The sequence below is a fragment of the Mus musculus genome, chromosome 1, assembly GCF_000001635.26.
Source record: "Mus musculus strain C57BL/6J chromosome 1, GRCm38.p6 C57BL/6J".
In the NCBI taxonomy this organism is placed as follows: domain Eukaryota; kingdom Metazoa; phylum Chordata; class Mammalia; order Rodentia; family Muridae; genus Mus; species Mus musculus.
The window spans coordinates 42,313,490-42,331,214 of record NC_000067.6 but is presented as its reverse complement, the minus strand read 5'-3'; positions in this window follow the sequence as shown (position 1 = coordinate 42,331,214).

Genomic DNA, 17,725 nt, shown 5'->3' with positions numbered 1-17,725 from the left:
AAGATACTGTGAAGAGACCCAATTTAACCCAGGAGAGACTAGAATGGCTGGTTCAAAGCAGAGTTTTGCTTATATTTATGGATAAATTGGGTGACTGAAGGAACAATTCCAATAAGAAAGGCACATCTTCAAGTAGGGATATTTAAATATGCTCATGTAAAATGTTGTAACTAAAAGGTAATTCACATAAAATTGGATGAGGCAAACCACAGTGAACACACGCATGAAGAAATTATAGGGCAAAAAGTGCTAAGAACTTAACCTATATGCATTTATGTATTTCTTTCTGTGTATTGATGTATTTGTTCACCTAGCTATTCATATACATATATACATACACATATATAAATATACATATTCATATATGCTCACTTAAGCACATACATAGAATATTAAATTAATATTTTCTTTACCTTTGTAATATAAGTTTATATGAAGGAAATCTTTCCTATAGGTATAAGCTTGCAGACTTACGCAGAATAGGTCAAAAAGTTGTGTCATAGTCTAATAGCCAGGAAAAGAAAGCAAAAGCAGTAGGAGATGAGTAATGTCAGATAAAATGATGGAATTGATCAAAGATTAAGACAACCTTATTTAAGTATAAGATACTGTGAAGAGACCCAATTTAACCCAGGAGAGACTAGAATGGCTGGTTCAAAGCAGGGAAGGAACATACCCTTTCCTTAGACAAAACAAGGCTAAAGAAATTTATCACCACTGGGATGCCTTTTAGGAATTACCAAAAGGAGTCTTTAAAGCAAAAGACAGCAGATTGATAACATAATGTTCACAGAAGCATAAAGCCAGTGGTAGAGGCCCATGCTCAGGATGCTCCACAAATACAATGTTTGTTTATGGTTTTGTTGCTAACGGGAAAATTGAAGTTACATTCTTAGAAAAAAAAAAAAAACAACCAGTAAACCTATAAAATAAGTGTCACAGGACACATACAGCAAAATGATAGAAATTCAGACATCTGCACCATAAAATGTAGAGGAGGAACTAAAGCTGCAACGTTGTTGTGAGAATCAAATAGAACTTTTATCCATGTGAAATCCCTTTTTGTAAGTACATGGTCCTCATGTAAGACTCAAGGGCCTCTCCTCCCATTGATGATTGAATAGGCCATCCTCTCCTACATATTTAGCTAGAGCCACAAGTTCTACCATGTATTTTCTTTGATTGGTGGTACAGTTCCAAAGAGCTCTGAGGGTAGTGGTTAGTTCATATTGATGTTAATTCTTCAGATCCCTTCAGCTACCCGGGTATTTCTCTGGCTCCTTCATTGGGGACCTTGTGCTCCATCCAATGGATGACAGTGAGCATCCACTTCTGTATTTGCAAGGCATTGGCAGAGCCTCACAGGAGACAGCTATATCAGGCTCCTGTGAGCAGGCTCTTGTTGGCATCTGCTTAGTGACTGGGTTTGGTGGTTGGTTATGGGGTGGATCCCCAAGTAGGGCAGTCTCTGGATGGTCCTTCAGGCTCTGCTCTGAATTTTGTCTCTGTAACTCCTTACCTGGGTATTTTGTTCCCCATTCTAAGGAGGAACGAAGTATCCACACTTTGGTTTTCCTTCTTCTTGAGTTTCATGTGTTTTGCAAATTGTATCTTGGGTGGTTTATGTTTCTGGGCTAATTAATACCCACTTAATGAATGAGTGCATATCATGTGTGTTCTTTTGTGATTGGATTACCTCACTCAGGATGACATCCTCCAGATCCATCCATATGCCTAAGAATTTCATAAATTCATTGTTTTTAATAGCTGAGTAGTACTCCATTGTGTAAATGTACCACATTTTCTCTATCCATTCCTCTGTTGAGGGACATCTGGGTTCTTTCCAGCTTCTGGCTATTATAAATAAGGCGACTATGAACATAGTGGAGGATGTGTCCTTATTACAACTTGGAACTTCTTCTGGGTATATGCCCAGGAGAGGAATTGCTAGATCTTCCTGTAGTACTATGTACAATTTTCTGAGGAACCATCAGACTGATTTCCAGAGTGGTTGTACCAGTTTACAAACCCACCAACAATAGAAGAGTGTTTCTCTTTGTCCATATCCTTGCCAGCATCTGCTGTCACCTGAATTTTTGATCTTAACCATTCTGACTGGTGTGAGGTGAAATCTCAGGGTTGTTTTGATTTGCATTTCCCTGATGATTAAGAATGTTGAACTTTTTTTTTTCAGGTGCTTCTCAGCCATTCAGTAATCTTCAGTTGAGAATTCTTTGTTTAGCTCTGTACCCCATTTTTAATAGGGTTATTTGATTTTCTGGAGTCCATCTTCTTGAGTTCCTTATATATATTGGATATTAGTCCCCTATCTGATTTAGGATTGGAAAAGATCCTTTCCCAAACTGTTGGTGATCTTTTTGTCTAATTGACAGTGTCTTTTGCCTTACAGAAGCTTTGCAATTTTATGAGGTCCCATTTGTCGATTCTCGATCTCACAGCACAAGCCATTGCTGTTCTGTTCAGGAATTTTTTCCCTGTGCCCATATCTTCGAGGCTTTTCCCTACTCTCTCCTCTGTGATGTTCAGTGTTTCTGGTTTTATGTGGAGTTCCTTGATCCACTTCGGAGCTGAGATGGAAGGAAAGACCATCCAGAGACTGCCCCCACCCGGGAATTCATCCTATATACAACCACCAAACCCAGACACTATTGCATATGCCAGAAAGATTTTTCTTACAGGACCCTGATATAGCTCACCCTTGTGAGGCTATGCCTGCGACTGGCAAATACAGAAGTGGCTGCTCACAGTCATCTATTGGATGGCACACAGGACTCCTAATGAAGGAGCTAGAGAAAGTACCCAAGGAGCTAAAGGGGTCTGCAACAACAATATGAACTAACCAGTAACCCCTGTAGCTGTGTCTCTAGTTGCATATGTAACAGAGGATGGCCTAGTCAACAATCAAGGGAAGGAGTGGCCCTTGGTCTTGGGAAGATCATATGCCCCAGCACAGGGGAATGCCAGGAAGCAGAAGTGGGTGGGCTGGGGAGCAGTTTGTGGGGAGGGTATAGGGGACTTTGGGGATAGCATTTGAAATGTAAATGAAGAAAATATCTAATAAAATAAATAAAGGAAAAAAAGGAAAAGAGGAAAAAGTTGCACAATATGACCATTAACAAAGCTAAGTTCCAACATGCCAATACCTCTGATAAATATTTGGGGGGACCTGCTCACTGCATGCAGGATCAGCATCTAGACAATGAGTTTATAAGGCACAACTCTTTCATTTATAAGAATCAGATATATGCAGAAAAACTGAAAATAAAAGAATAGGAGTAGAAATAGTGAATTCCAAATGTTGGTGTAGAAATATTTAGTGCTGGATAAATTGTTTCTATGCTTAAAATGTCCTTACTGAGGTGAGGTCATTGTGGCTAAAAGGCAAAATTGTATAATTTTAATTCACACTATCCAGGTGAACATTTGTATTTATTTATTTACTGAGTGTTGGGGAATAGAACCTAGAGCCTTGCCAATGCCAGGAAAGTGATCAGTCTCTGAAGGAGAAAGAGTGGTGTGTGGAACCCACACACCCCCGTCACATCTACCCTGGACACTAAAATTTTTACAAATATTTTCTTCTCCCAATCCTGCTATTTCAAGGTTATATTTCTTAGTCTAGAGGAGTACATTTGTTTCCAACTACAGTTTTTATTGCTTGTTATCGTTTGTCTTTTCTGACTTCTAGATAAAATGGAGAAACTGAGAGAACGCATATCCCAAGCAATTAAAAATGAGCCAAATGTATTAAGTGGTGGAAAAGAGGAGAATTGATGTTAGATTGTAATTGGCCACTGAGTGTGTTGTCCTTTGCTTGATGACAGTCTACTATCCCACATTCAAAACTTCAGATATTCTAAAATGGGCAGGTGATACCTAAGCCCTCCAAGCACATGAACACCTCAAAGGGGGAACCATCAATTATTTTTAGATTCCTGTGACAGAAACCAAAATCCAGTGTAGGTCTAAAGTATACCCATTTTAAGATCTGGAATGTGAGTTTGACTTAAAAATACCTTCACATGTAAGTAGCTGTCACTTTCAAACAAGATCACCATAGAAAATATGCCATACACAAATACAAACTGGATACATGTCCATCATAGTTCAAAGATAAGGATGTAATTTTCTTTTAGCCAGAGGAGCAGATATGGTCTTCTTCAAGTTAGGAAGAGCAGGGGTTTGTGTTTGCCCTCTTAGGTGTTACTGTACTAGAATATATGAGACACCGGGATCTATAGGAATGGAGATTTATTTGTCCTGTTTTCGATGCTGAGATATTCAAGATTAAGGAACCCATATCTGGCGGGCGACACATATAAAAAGGTGCATCGGCTGTGACATCCCACTGGAGAAGGCAAGAGGACCAAGAGTGTTCACAACCAATCATGGAATCTAAAGCACAGGGTCACGCCTACTTATCATGTGCATGTATGCATAGGCATGGGCACCTGAGCATGTGTGTGTGCATGCATGTATGTGTGCATGCACGTGTGAGTGTGTGCATGCCTGTGTGTGTATGTATGTGCATACCTATGTGTGTGCATGTGTATGTGCATATGTGTTCGTGTGCATGCATGTGGGTATGGTTATATCTGTGCATGAATGAGAGTGTGAGTTTATGCTAATGCATGTGTGCATGTATGTGTGCGTGCATGTGTGTTTATATGCACACATGTGTGTGCATGTTATGTATGTGCATGCATGAGAGCATATTTGTTTGTATGTTAATGCATGTGTGTGTGTGTGTGTGTGTGTGTGTACACGCATGCACATAAATGTGAAGGCTAGAGGTTAATGTTTGCTCTCTACCTTGTTTTTCTGAGGCAATGTTTTTCAGTGAACCTAGAGTTTAACAGGTCAGCAAGGCTGGCTGACCAGGAAGCCCTTTCGTGGGCTTCTTTCTTTTACTCAGTGTAAGGGTCACAAAGATGCATCATCAAACTTTCTTTGTTTATATGTGGATCCTGACTCCTACCGGTATGCTTGCCCAGGTGTTGCCCAACAAAGAAGCTGACTCCCTGGCCTAAGCCCTTTTTGCAATGAGGGCATTAATTCATCATGAGCTAGGTACCATAGCCTTCCCTCCCAGGGCTGCTGCTCTGGAGTTGGGTTTTCAGCACTTACTGTTTTGGCTGGAGGCACACATGAAACTTAGTGCTGTTGCATGTATTTTATCCTGTCGGGTACTGGAATTTACAAAGTGGATTGCAGTGGAATTTTTCTAGTTCTCCTGTGGATCTATTTAAATAGACGGATAGGAACTGGCTAGTGGAATTTTGGTCTCCACTCTCCTTGCCTTTCACACTGATGTTTTAAATATTTGCTGTGGATTTGCATTCAGTTCTATTTTGTGCTGATTTCTCCTTCCTCAAATCCCCTCTATATCCTCCCAGAAGGACCACAGCTACTGTTGGTGAGGATGGCAGTACCCGGAGCCAATGCAGACACCATTCATCCATCTGCAGGCACCGCAGGGGCCAGCGGCCAGACCACCACTTCCCAGTCCCGGGTAAAAATATTTTCTTTACCATGACAACCCTAGACCAAGGGTAGAAAACCCAAACACAGCTAGCTTTCCACACGGCCATTCCATTTGAAATATATTAATACTCAGAACAAAGGTGTTTTTGATTGTGTCACTTTCAATTACTGTACATTTCATGTAGAAAAACACAGGCTATAACATGGCTTGTCACACCTCTAAAATTCTTAAAAGATACATCTTTATGATTCCTTATAGATAATGACACATTTGGTTAACAACAATTAAATGCCATTCATTATAGTGTCTGATTTGTATATATTTTTTTGAGGAAAAGGAAGAAATTTACATTTGCTTGGAACAAATGAAGCAGTGAAAATATCTAGTATAAAATAAGAGTGTGTCCATGTGATTTGAATGCTTTGAGTTTAGGATTACTGGGAAATTAATATATTTTTAAAAACCCTGAACTCAATAAAATGCATTGTGGGATACCATAGGTAGCAAATGTACATTTGCATTTTGACCTTGTAGTCATTCCCTGATTTTACTGGCTATTTGAATGTTTTTGTTTTTTCAAGGTAGCCTTCTGGGACTAACCAATTTTTTAAAATGCAGAGGCTGTGGCATCTATAAATAACATTGTAGCACTACATAAGGTGAGAGAAACCAGTTCTCCACAGAGTGTGCAATGAAGAATTTTGAATTAAAAGGGGTTTAAATGGTAGTTTGGTTTCAATAGTAAAATTAAAAAGAAGATCAAACAGATGTTGCTCTGATAGCTGGATTCCTAAGGAAATCAACTATAGATTTCATAAAGTACTGATTACTGGGCTACATAATCAGCATGATTTTGCCAGTATCTAAAAGCCATTAGGAAAGGCGAGAGGTATCAAACACACTGTATCCAGTGTGTGCTGCTGTCTCCCCTGAAATCTCCACGCAGATCATTCTGTATAACTTAATTAGCGAAGTTAAAATTAAGATGAGACTCCAGTGTGTTTAGGCGAAACAATTTCTGTGAGAGGATACTTCATTAAAACATTTAATAATGCAACAACTTCTGCTTATCAAACAGCTTGCTGAAAGAAAAAAATATTTTTTTGCCAATTAATAAAATGATTCAGTATAGACTATCTGTTTTGGAAAACCTCAGATACCTGTGCTATGGCTGTGGACTCAGGACAGGCCTGGCTGCGGGATGTTTTTCAGTGCTGTGACACGGTTAGCGATCATACCACTTACTGCACACCTCCTGGGTACCACACACTGTCCTAAGCTCTTTGGAAACACTGGTGAGAAGGATAAAGTACGAATCACCCTGACTCTCTGTTTTGAGTCAGATTATAAACAAAGATGTAATATGTTTACATTAACCATCAACACAATCAAGTCCAGAACTCTATCTAGGAAGAGAACTCTTCAGTCTTTGTCACCTTAGTCTTACTGTCCCCCTGGTTCTAGACAGATATTTAACTATTTTGTTGTTGTTGTTGTTGTTGTTTGAGACAGGGTTTCTCTGTGTAGTCCTGGCTGTTCTAGAACTCACTTTGTAGACCAGGCTGGCCTTGAACTCAGAAATCCACCTGCCTCTGCCTCCCAAGTGCTGGGATTAAAGGCGTGCACCCCCACCGCCCGGCTAACTAGTCTTGATAACTTTTATCTACACTAGATATTGCATTAAAACACAACTGTACAACACACAGCCTTTTCATGGAGCATGTTTGAAATGTTTATCTATACACACGTAGCAACACTTCCTTCTTGCTGGAAGATAATCTGTGATGTGGATTTCGCTTACCTACATGTCCGTTGATGGGCATTTTGGTGTAACTTTTATCTTATTGTGATTGCTGTGAGCATTAATGTAGGAATTTTTGAGAGAATCTATGCTTTAATTTTTAAGGCTTTGATTGGCATATGGCAATTATGTGTAATGGGCTTCATTATGACATTCCAAATCTGTGTGTGTTTCTTCGTTTCCATTATGCCTTCTTGTCTCCTCGTCTCCCTTCCTTTCCCAAGCCACTCCCCATTGCACTTTCTCTTTTAAATGACTAAATGAGTTCCATTAGTGTTCCTTACAGAACATGGGTGAGGAGTTGTTATAGGAACATGGGGACCTTAACAGTGGCTACCTCACTGGAACTTCCTCCACAAAGCCATAGCAGCTAGGACTCCTGGGGAGGAGCTGGGGCTCACAAGCCCCTCTCCCAGTCATTATAGGATTCTGACAGGCAGAGTCTTGTGCAGGTGGTCTCAGCTGGTATACACTCGAGATTATAGTGGCCATACTGTGATGAGAAATCAGTATTCAACGTCACTCCTCAATCTTCCTCCTAAACGGATATCCCTTCTGTCTCTTACTCTGATATCCACTGAGGTTTTGGTGTCCCACTTCTGCCTGAGGACTCAGCATTTATCCAGGTATGACTGCTGACCACTACAAAAGGAAGCCGCTCTGACCAAAGCTGATGGCAACCCTACTCTATGGCCACAGTTATTTAGACAGCAGTTTAAGGGACCCATCATGTAAATTTAACAAAACAACAGCAATAGCTCCTCCACTGGGACCTCCTCTGACATTCTCAGTCATGGGCTTTCAACTAGTTTTGTAACATAAGACATAAATTTTCTCCTGTGGAATTTGCATCAAATCTACACAGAAAGTAGTTTATTTCTCCCATAACAGATATACCACAATCACATTAGTGGCCATACCTTCCCTCGCTGATGGGTAGTATTGCACGCAGGGTCCACAGCTGAGTGTAACTGTCAATGACAAATTTTCCCCAGTCTGCAAAGCATGTTCCAGAACTATGAGGGTTCATCCCCAAGAAGGAAAGAAAACTCTAGCCCAGTTCTTGCTTGATTTCCCTATGTCCTTTAAGGAGATTGTGGGAGTGTCTTCAGTACTTGCATCTTATCAGCTCTTTCTGGTGATATTCTGCCTGTATTGTTTTGGGAACCCCAGAGTCCTCCCTGTCTAACAACTTTAGAGGTATCCCACCTGAGACAGTGATTTTATTTAATAATCCACAACTTCTTGAAGCACTTTTATCTACCGATGCAAGCTACCTCCATTCTATTTTTATTTTTTTATTTTTAAATAAGCATACCGATTATCATGTTTTTAAAGGGTGACTTTTCAAGCAGGACTTGTTGATGTACATAGTAACTCTGCTTTCTCTTTTGAGGAAGTGCTGAGCTGTTTTCCAGAGGTGCTGTGTCTGTGCCCACTCCTTCAGCAGTGTGTGCGTGTGTGTGTGTGTGTGTGTGTGTGTGTGTGTGTGTGTGTAGGGGGGGGGAATTCAGCTTCTCTGAGTTCCTGCAGCTCACCACCTGTTTCCCATTCATTGTGGCTATGGTAGTGTTTGTGACTGTGTTTCCCTGTAGTGACAGCTGATACTGAGGATCCCCCCACCTTACCCCCCACCCCCGGGCCAGTTTTCACCTGTATTTCCTTTAGAGAAACCCCCATTCAGCTCTGTTGCCTATTTTTAGTTGTGCTATTTATATTTTTATTATTCACATCTAAGAGTCCTTTATTCTCCATGTATTCTAAATATGCCTCTTATAAGAGACATGATTTATGTATCTTCCCTGTTTCTTATGTTTTCTATTTTTATGATGGTATCCTTTGAAACACCGTTTTTAAAAAAGAACTTATTTTTCTTCGGTTGCTGTGTTTTGAGTGTCACATTGCAGAACCTACTATCAAATCAAAGGTCACAAAGATTTGCTTCTATGTTTTCTCTTTCTAAAGTTTTATAATTTGAACTACCCCAACTTGATCTTTGACCCAGTTTGAGTTAATTACTGTATGGAGTGTGAAGTAGGGGTCGTATGTTGCTCTGAGTAGAGAATTTATTCCCTCAAGGAGAAGATATATTTTCTTTTTAGTAAAATTGTTTTATGAAAAACAGTATTCACTTGTCAAAAATTACTTACTTTGTGCTAGGCGTATTTTTTCTAGTAAAATAACCCAAATCCTAAGCTTTTAGGGAGGCTATTTGTCTGGCAATAGATGCAAACAAGTTAGCATAACAGTTAAGTGACTTATGAACTGAAGAAGAGCACTTTATTAAGTTGTCAGAATGGGCTTAGTTTAAATGACTGGAGGAGAGTATAAAGGACCCAGGACTATGGTGGGGAATGGTAGGTTCCAGGAATATCAATGCAAGGGCTCTGAGGTGGGCGAGCCAAGAGGATGCCAATATAGCTGGAAGAAGAAGCACTTGGCTTTGAGGACAGAGGAGAGCTGGGGAGGTGTCACTTAGTATATCATGGGTTTCAGTAGATATATTGGCATGAGGCTAGAAAACTGGAGAGTATTGAGCAGAGGCGCCTGATGTTTCAGCTGGAGTTTTAGGAGGCCACAATGGTAAAGAGTGAAGAATAGCCAGTTGAGATGTAGTAGCTCAAGGGAATCAAGCAGGTCGGCTTCAAGGTCATAGGACTAAGGATGGTCACAGACTAGGTGTAATGGAAAGTTATAATCAATAAGTGTGAGATATGAGAAAAGGTGGTGGTGGGGGGAACTCCAGGGTCAGCGTTTGGTGTGTGTCATCATTGAGTAAGAAGAGGAGAGCATGATTGTACTTGTCTTGGGAGAGTGAGAATTTACTCAGGGAATATGCAGATCTCTACTAGACCTGGGCATGACAACGTTAAGTGGTTAGGTGGTAGCACGGTGCAATTTGACTGTGAAGGGAAAGCTGAAAAGTGGCATTTTAGCAATGTGAGAAAGGAAGAGAGAGTCTGTAGATCTCTTGGAGAAGAGCATGCTACAGTTTGCCCATGCTGGGTCTGCTTGGTTCCATTCAAGGAGAAACAGGAAGTGGACCCATTCCCAAGCAGCCTGAGCAGTGAAAGATGAAAGAAAAGATGAAAGATGAGCAGGCACAGGCAAGATGACCAGGAGCCAGCAAACCATCCACCCTGAGGACATAGTGCTTTATTTTTGTGTGTGAGGGGGAGCCATCCCAGAGCAGAGGTTATGGACCACACATACTGTTTGCCTGCTGGGCAGTGGACAGGTCATGCTGTGGGCATAAACTGAAGATGAAGCTTATAGGATGTGATGTGTGGTGACTATATTTTTCATGGTTCATGGTTCATGGCTTATAGCTGGTTTTGCTCCTATTGTGTCAAAATGGGTTTGGAATAATAAAGATGAAAAATGGTTTTAAAATATAGAGGTACTTGAGACTCCAGAAATTGAACAGAGCTCAGAACTCTCTCTCTCTCTCTCTCTCTCTCTCTCTCTCTCTCTCTCTCTCTCTCTCTGTTCCTCTCCTTCTGCCCCTCTCCCTCCCTCCCTCCTTCTCTTTCTCCATCTCCCTTCCTATCCTGCTCCTGTCCTCCCTCTTTCTATCGTTTCTCTTACTCCCCACTCTCCAGATAAGGCAGTCGTAGAATTCATCTTTAAGGGCAGGTCATAGAAACTGATTTGCCCTCTTGCACATCATGGGGCTTGTGCCGAGATTCTCTGACCTATCTTATACAATAGTAGATCTTATAAACACTTGGTTAGGAGGAATCCTAGTCTCTACCTAGGAGAAATGAACAGTGCATAGAGAGGCCATGAAAACTGAATGAGGGATACACACCCCTAGCTTCCTGAGAAGGAAAGACTGTGCTCAGGATCCTTTGAGGCCTCAGCCTATAAATTTCTTCATACAGCTCTTTAAAATATAACTTACAAATACCTCATGTCTGATGTGGTAAATGTGACCAAGATCCCATGGCTGATATCTGGTATGGTAAACCTGGCCAAGAACCACAGTTGGGGAGGTCATAGGCCATAGTGTGAATCTACTATTGATATTTTGCTAAATGAACACACTATCAAACTGCCTTCTAAATATGTGTCTCTCTACTTGCAGATTTGTGCAGCTTCCAGTCCTTGTGACTGAGAAGTCTTTGTGTAGTTGATACTGAGAGAGACCCATGACTTGGTCCCAGTGCATGACCAAGTGACTGTTGAGCCGTCAGTCCTAAGTGGGCATTGCCATCATGTGTACCCTCTCCCACGCTTCTGAGGTTGAGTGAACATCACGAAGGATGGGGTGGGGAGATTGCAAGGTCAGGGAGTTTGAAGTCAATCGTTGATGGCTCGTATGGGAAGAAAATGTTTTTTCTGAAGAGTGAAACCTTTGGTAGGTTCCTCGTGTGCCAATGGCTGGCCCTACACCCACACATGTACAGCTAGATCTAACTGGATTCAGAAGCATACAGTAGGGTTTGGACAAAGGAAAGAGAAGGGGTCAATTGTATCATAATCTCAAAACCAAAAAGAAATAATTGTTTTCCTTTTTTTTTAATTGGATATTTTCTTTATTTATATTTCAAATGTTATCCCCTTTCCTGGTTTTCCCTCTGAAAAACACCCTCCCCCATCCCCTCCCCTCTCCCCCTGCTGACCAACCCACCCACTCCCACTTCCTGGCGCTGACATTCCTCTACACTGGGGCATAGAGCCTTCGTAGGACAAAGGGCCTCTCCTTGCATTGGAGACTTGGAAGATGGACACATCAGCAGGAGTAGAAAGGAGAGAGTAGAAGCAACATACAGTCAGGGTGACTGAGGTCTAATTTTATTGTATTCTTCTACAGGTGGTCATCCACTTTTCCCAGCATCACTGAAGATGATATTTTTTATCCACTGTAAATTATGCTATCTTTTTCAAATTTCCGATGGCTGTAATTGTATATACTCACTGATCTACATGCATGTTTTGTGTACTGTGCTTTTTTTTTGTCATTATAGCTTTGAGTGTGTTTATAATTGTTTCTAGTCTTTGAGTTAAAATATAACTATATCATGTTTCCCCTGTTCTTCTTCCCACTCAACCCATCCTATGTACCTCCCTCTCTATTTCTCAAATTCACGAAAATGTATAGCTATTTTAAAGTGTACATATATGTGTAAATTATATACATATAGAAATATATACATATTTAATATATACATATATATTTATCTATGTATACATATTCATATAATACAAAATATATGATTCACTCAAAATATACATATATACAAATATACATATATAAAATATACAAAATATAATATATTCACTCAATCAGTGAATACAATGTTGAATACAATACAACCCCTTTTAGGAATAACTTTTCTAACATTTTGAAGAGACATGATGTTACAGGAGACATACTGTTTCTCTGGATTTTATAATCTTTCCAGCACTCTTCTGCTACGATCCTTGAGTGAAGGAGTTGTATTATAGATGTATCAGTTGAGGCTTGAAACTACATAGTTAATTATTCTCTCTGTTATATTGGTTGTGGTTTTCTGCAGTGGTCTCCATCTGTTGCAAAGAGAACTGAGAGCTGCAATTAAGAATGCCATTAGACTTTCACTAGTTTAGTAAGTGGTGGCTATAAGTTCTCTACGATCTATGACCTCTCTAGCCTCAGGTAGTTGGCTAGATTTCCAGTACCAAGTGAAATTTACCTCTTGGGTGAATTTTAAGTCCAGTCAGAGATCCATTGGTTGCTCCCAAGATATGTGTGGCACTATTACACCTCAACAGCCACTGTGCTATGCTGTTCATAACTGGGCAGAACTACTGGTTGCTGCCTTCCTTTGGAAGTTTGCATGGAGGTTTCTGGTACCATAAAAGCTAGTCCTCAGGGAAAAGGCTTTAGGTCAGACTAAGCTAAGATTCTCTGAGTCCTGTGTTTAAAGGGTGTGGGGTCTTCAGCAATAGGGACTTCCCTTTAAACTCTGTGGAAGTGGAGGACACACAACTAACAGATTATAATGTCTTATAAGTCTTCTGTATTCCCCTGACCAATATCTTAAAATGGGGTTTCTCATACCTGGTATTGAGGCTTTTGTTAGACAGAATATGGTTCTTTGGAGCAGTGGTAAATTTCATTTAAACTATGTGTGTTTATGTGTGTGTCTCTGTGTGTGTGTGTGTGTGTGTGTGTGTGTATATATATATATATATATATATATATATATACACACATATATGTGTGTGTGTTTATGCAGACTTGTATATAGTATATGCAATTTTAGTTAAGTATATATTAATATCTATTAAGATATTATGATTGCAATTTTACCCTTCTCTCTTTCCTTCTGCATTTCTTCTCTTCCCACTATCTAATTTAGACTGCCTCCATTTCCCCACCCCCAACTTTGAATCATTCATATGCTGCTATTTCTCTCTGTATTGCCTACCCACTCCCAACACTCCCATGGTCCTATTTATTGTTTGTTTGTTTGTTTGTTTGCTGTTTGTTTCTGTTGTTACTCCAAGTTATATACTCACACCTGAAGATTTGGAGCTTGGACCACAGATGAAAGCATCCGACATTAATCTTTTTGGGTCTCAGTTAACTCAGTCTAGTCTTCTTTGATTCTATCCATTTATCGCCAAGTTTCCATATTTAAATCTTTGCATCTGAGTAGCATACCCTGGTGTCTATGTATCATATTTTTACTATCCCTTTGTCAGTTGAAGAACATTTGGGTTGTTTCCATTTCCTAGCTGTTGTGAATATAGCAACAATGAACATGACTAAACAAGAACCTGTGGAAGGAAGGTCAAGTTCTTTTGACCATATAGCAAGGAGTGATTTAGAGGTCATATAATAAATTTACTTTTAGCTTTTGGAGGATTAGTTACATTCATCTCCAGAGTGGCTATACCATTTTTAATACCGCCAACAGTGAGTGAGGGTCCCCCATTTTCTTCTCTCTCTCCAGCATTTGTTATTGTTTTGTTGTTGTTGTTGGTGGTGGTGGTGGTGGTGGTGATGGTGGTCTTTCCCATTCTGCCTGGAGTAAGATGAAGACTCAAACTTGTTTTGATTTGTTTTTCCCTAATTGCTAGGAATGGTGGACATTTTTTGATGGATCTCTTAGCTAGCCATTTTTATATCTTCTTTTGAAACTTTCTGTTCAGTCTATTTTTTTGAATGGGTCATTTGCTTTTTGACCCTTTGTTTTTTTAGTTCTTTATATATTTTGGATTCTGAACTTCTTTTTAATTCTTATTTTATTTATTTACATCCCAAATGTTGCTTCCCTTACTGTTGCCCCTCTCAGTGATCTTCCCCCATCCCATTACCTCTGAGGGGGTGCCCCATCCACCTTATCCTCCCACCCTAGTGCACCAAGTCTCTACAGGATTAGTTGCATCCTTTCCCAATGAGGCCAAACAAGACAGTCCTCTGCTACATATGTGCTAGGGGCCTGCTACTGTTGTTGTTGCTGCTATTTTTTTGTTGTTGTTGGTGGTGGTGGTGGTGCTATGGTTACTGCTACTGCTGCTGTTGCTGTTGCTGCTGTTGCTGCCTTTGGTGTTATTGTCAGTACTGATATTTGTGCTGCTGTTTTCACCTATCTGAACAAGCAATCCTGCCTGATCCTCATTCCAGTGTTTGTCCATTATTTCACTTCAAGGCATGCATATCTTTACAGCTACAATAACTATCTCATAGACAACAGATAGGTGAAATCTCTTGATTCAGTTATCAAGCCTGAATATTTTGATTGGAGATTCGAGGCCATTTCACTTAAAAATTATTATTTGAAAGCTGTTGTGTTGACCACAGTCATTGAAGCTTTATTTTTGTTGTTATCTCAGTAGTACTTTGAGGTTCAGTAACTATAACTTGACTTAGTTTCTTTCTACAGTTTCTTGACCATCATTATTCTTCTCTTCAGCCTAAAGTTTTGTTTCCAATGATTTTTTTTTGGGGGGGGGGGCTTGGTCTTCTGGACAGACACATTTTAGGCCACTTATGTTGTGGGAAGTTTCTTTTTCTCTTTCAACTATAACAAATCATTTTACTTGGTACCTTAGTCTGGGTTGGTCTTTTAGAACATGAAATGCATTGCTTGAGACTCTTTCAAAAGTTCTACTCAGAAGTCAGCTGTTATTTTAATACTTTTTTCCTTCATATGCAATTTGTGTTTTTATCTCACGGCCTCCAATAGTCTTTCTTTGTTCTTTGTTTTAATTATGATGTGCTTTGAGGAATTTCTTTTCTGGTATTCTGTGTGCTTGTTCTTCCTTCCTTCCTTCCTTCCTTTCTTTCTTTCTTTCTTTCTTTCTTTCTTTCTGTCTTTCTTTCTTTCTTTTTTATATATGTCTTAGTCAGGGTTTATATTCCTGCACAAAACACCATTCCCAAAAAGCAAGTTGGGGAGGAAAGGGTTTATTTGGCTTATACTTCCACATTACTGTTCATTACTAAAGGAAGTCAGGACAGGAACTCACACAGGGCAGGAACCTGAAGGCAGGAGCTGATGCAGAGGCCATGGAGCAATGCTGCTTACTGAATCGCTTTCCCTGGCTTGCTCAGCTTGCTTTCTTATAGAACCCAGGACTACCAACCCAGGGATGGCACCACCCACAGTGGACCCTCCTATCTTGATCACTAATTGAGAAAATACCTTACAGCTGGAACTCATGGAGGCATTTCCTCACCTGAAGCTCCTCTCTCTGTGATATCACCAACTTGTATCAAGTTGAAACCAAAAACCAGCCAGTACCATAGGTACAAGTGTGCCATTCCTTAGTTTTATTCTATGATCTGGTCTATGCCATTGACCTAGGATTCTCTTCCCTTTTCTATGTATACAACTCAGTAATTTGGTCTTTTCATAGCATCCCACATTTCTTGCCTGCTTCTACCATCTCTCTCCTTTTTTTGTGTTTTACACTCACATTATTTGTTTTTTGGTTTTTTTGTTTTATTTTGTTTTGTTTTGTTTTACTCTGTTTTATATTCAGCTCCTGATGCTCTGTATTCTGCTTTATTCATTGTCTTTGTAAAGCTTTCCCCTGAGTTTTCTAGTTGGGTTGTTGAGTTTTTTTAATTCTACCTTCATTTCAGCTTGACTTGCAACATTGCTATCTCTTTATTGAATTCAGATTTTAAGTCCTGGGTTTTTCAAATCATCTAAACCAATCTTATTTGTGTTCATGTTTTCCTACACATCACTCAGGCATTAACTCTCCTTAAGTTAATCTTCTTATTTCTTTGTACTTTCTTTGAACCCCTTGAGTACTTTGATGAAGTTGAGAATTGTGAGAATCGGCACCATCTGGGGTTCATCTAGGCAGTTCTTATTCTAGAACATTCCTATAGGAATGGTGGCTTTTGGGGGCTGGGATACTGTCTTGGTCTTTCAAATTGTTTGTGTTCTTGTGATGCAGTCTGAGCACATGGACTTCCTTTGTAAGTTCTGTGTCTGATATGAAAACGGCAGGCTGGGAAACAGCACAGGATGCACTTGAAGGTAATGTTTAAATATGGCTCAGATATAATAAAGGCAGGCAAATATGGGGGACTGGAATACAGGGTGCATGTTCTCAGCCTGGAGTTTGGGGATAAATATGTGGATCAGAGGTTCCTTTGATCAGGTAGACTCACTTGGCTAGATTATCACATAAAATGTTATCTGGCTACATGGAAAAGTTGTATGTGGGGTCTGTAGGTTGTGAACAGGCACCGCTGGAGCCTGGGGTTGAGAGCTGCACAAGCTGAAGTGACCAGATGAGACTCCAACATTGTCTGTTAAGATTTGTTTAATTCTTGGACATGTACCCAACCTCCCCACCCCTATCCATTGTAGATTTCCATTGGTTCTCATGACTATCTAGTCATCCCTTGGAGGTAAGGGGCATTTCCAGAAAGAGACAGAGACCTAGGAAAAGGGAGATACCTAAGAATCAATGGGGGTGTCCGTAGCTGTGATTCACAGTATTGGGGATATGAAACCTAAGGAGGCCACCTCCTGTATTCAGGTAGGAATCCCAGTGGAGCGATAGTGGCACCAACCCACCTATAAAACTTTCGACCCTAAATTTATCCCATCTCAAAGAATGTGGGGGTTGGGATAGAACAGAGATTAAGGGAATGGCTACCAATAACTGACTTTACTTGTGACCCATCCCAAGGGCAAGCACCAGTCCCTGACACTATTAATGATACTTTGTTATGCTTGCAAACGGGAGTCTAGCATGGCTGTCATCTGAGAGGCTCCATCCGGCAGCTGACTCAGACAGATATAGACACCCACAGCCAAACAATGGATGGTGCTTAGGAAAGAATATGAGGAAGGATTGTGGGCCCCAAAGGGGATAGAAATTCCACAGGAAGACCAGCAGGGTCAACTAACCAGGATCTTGGGATTCTCAGAGACTGAGCTCCCAACCAAAGTACATAC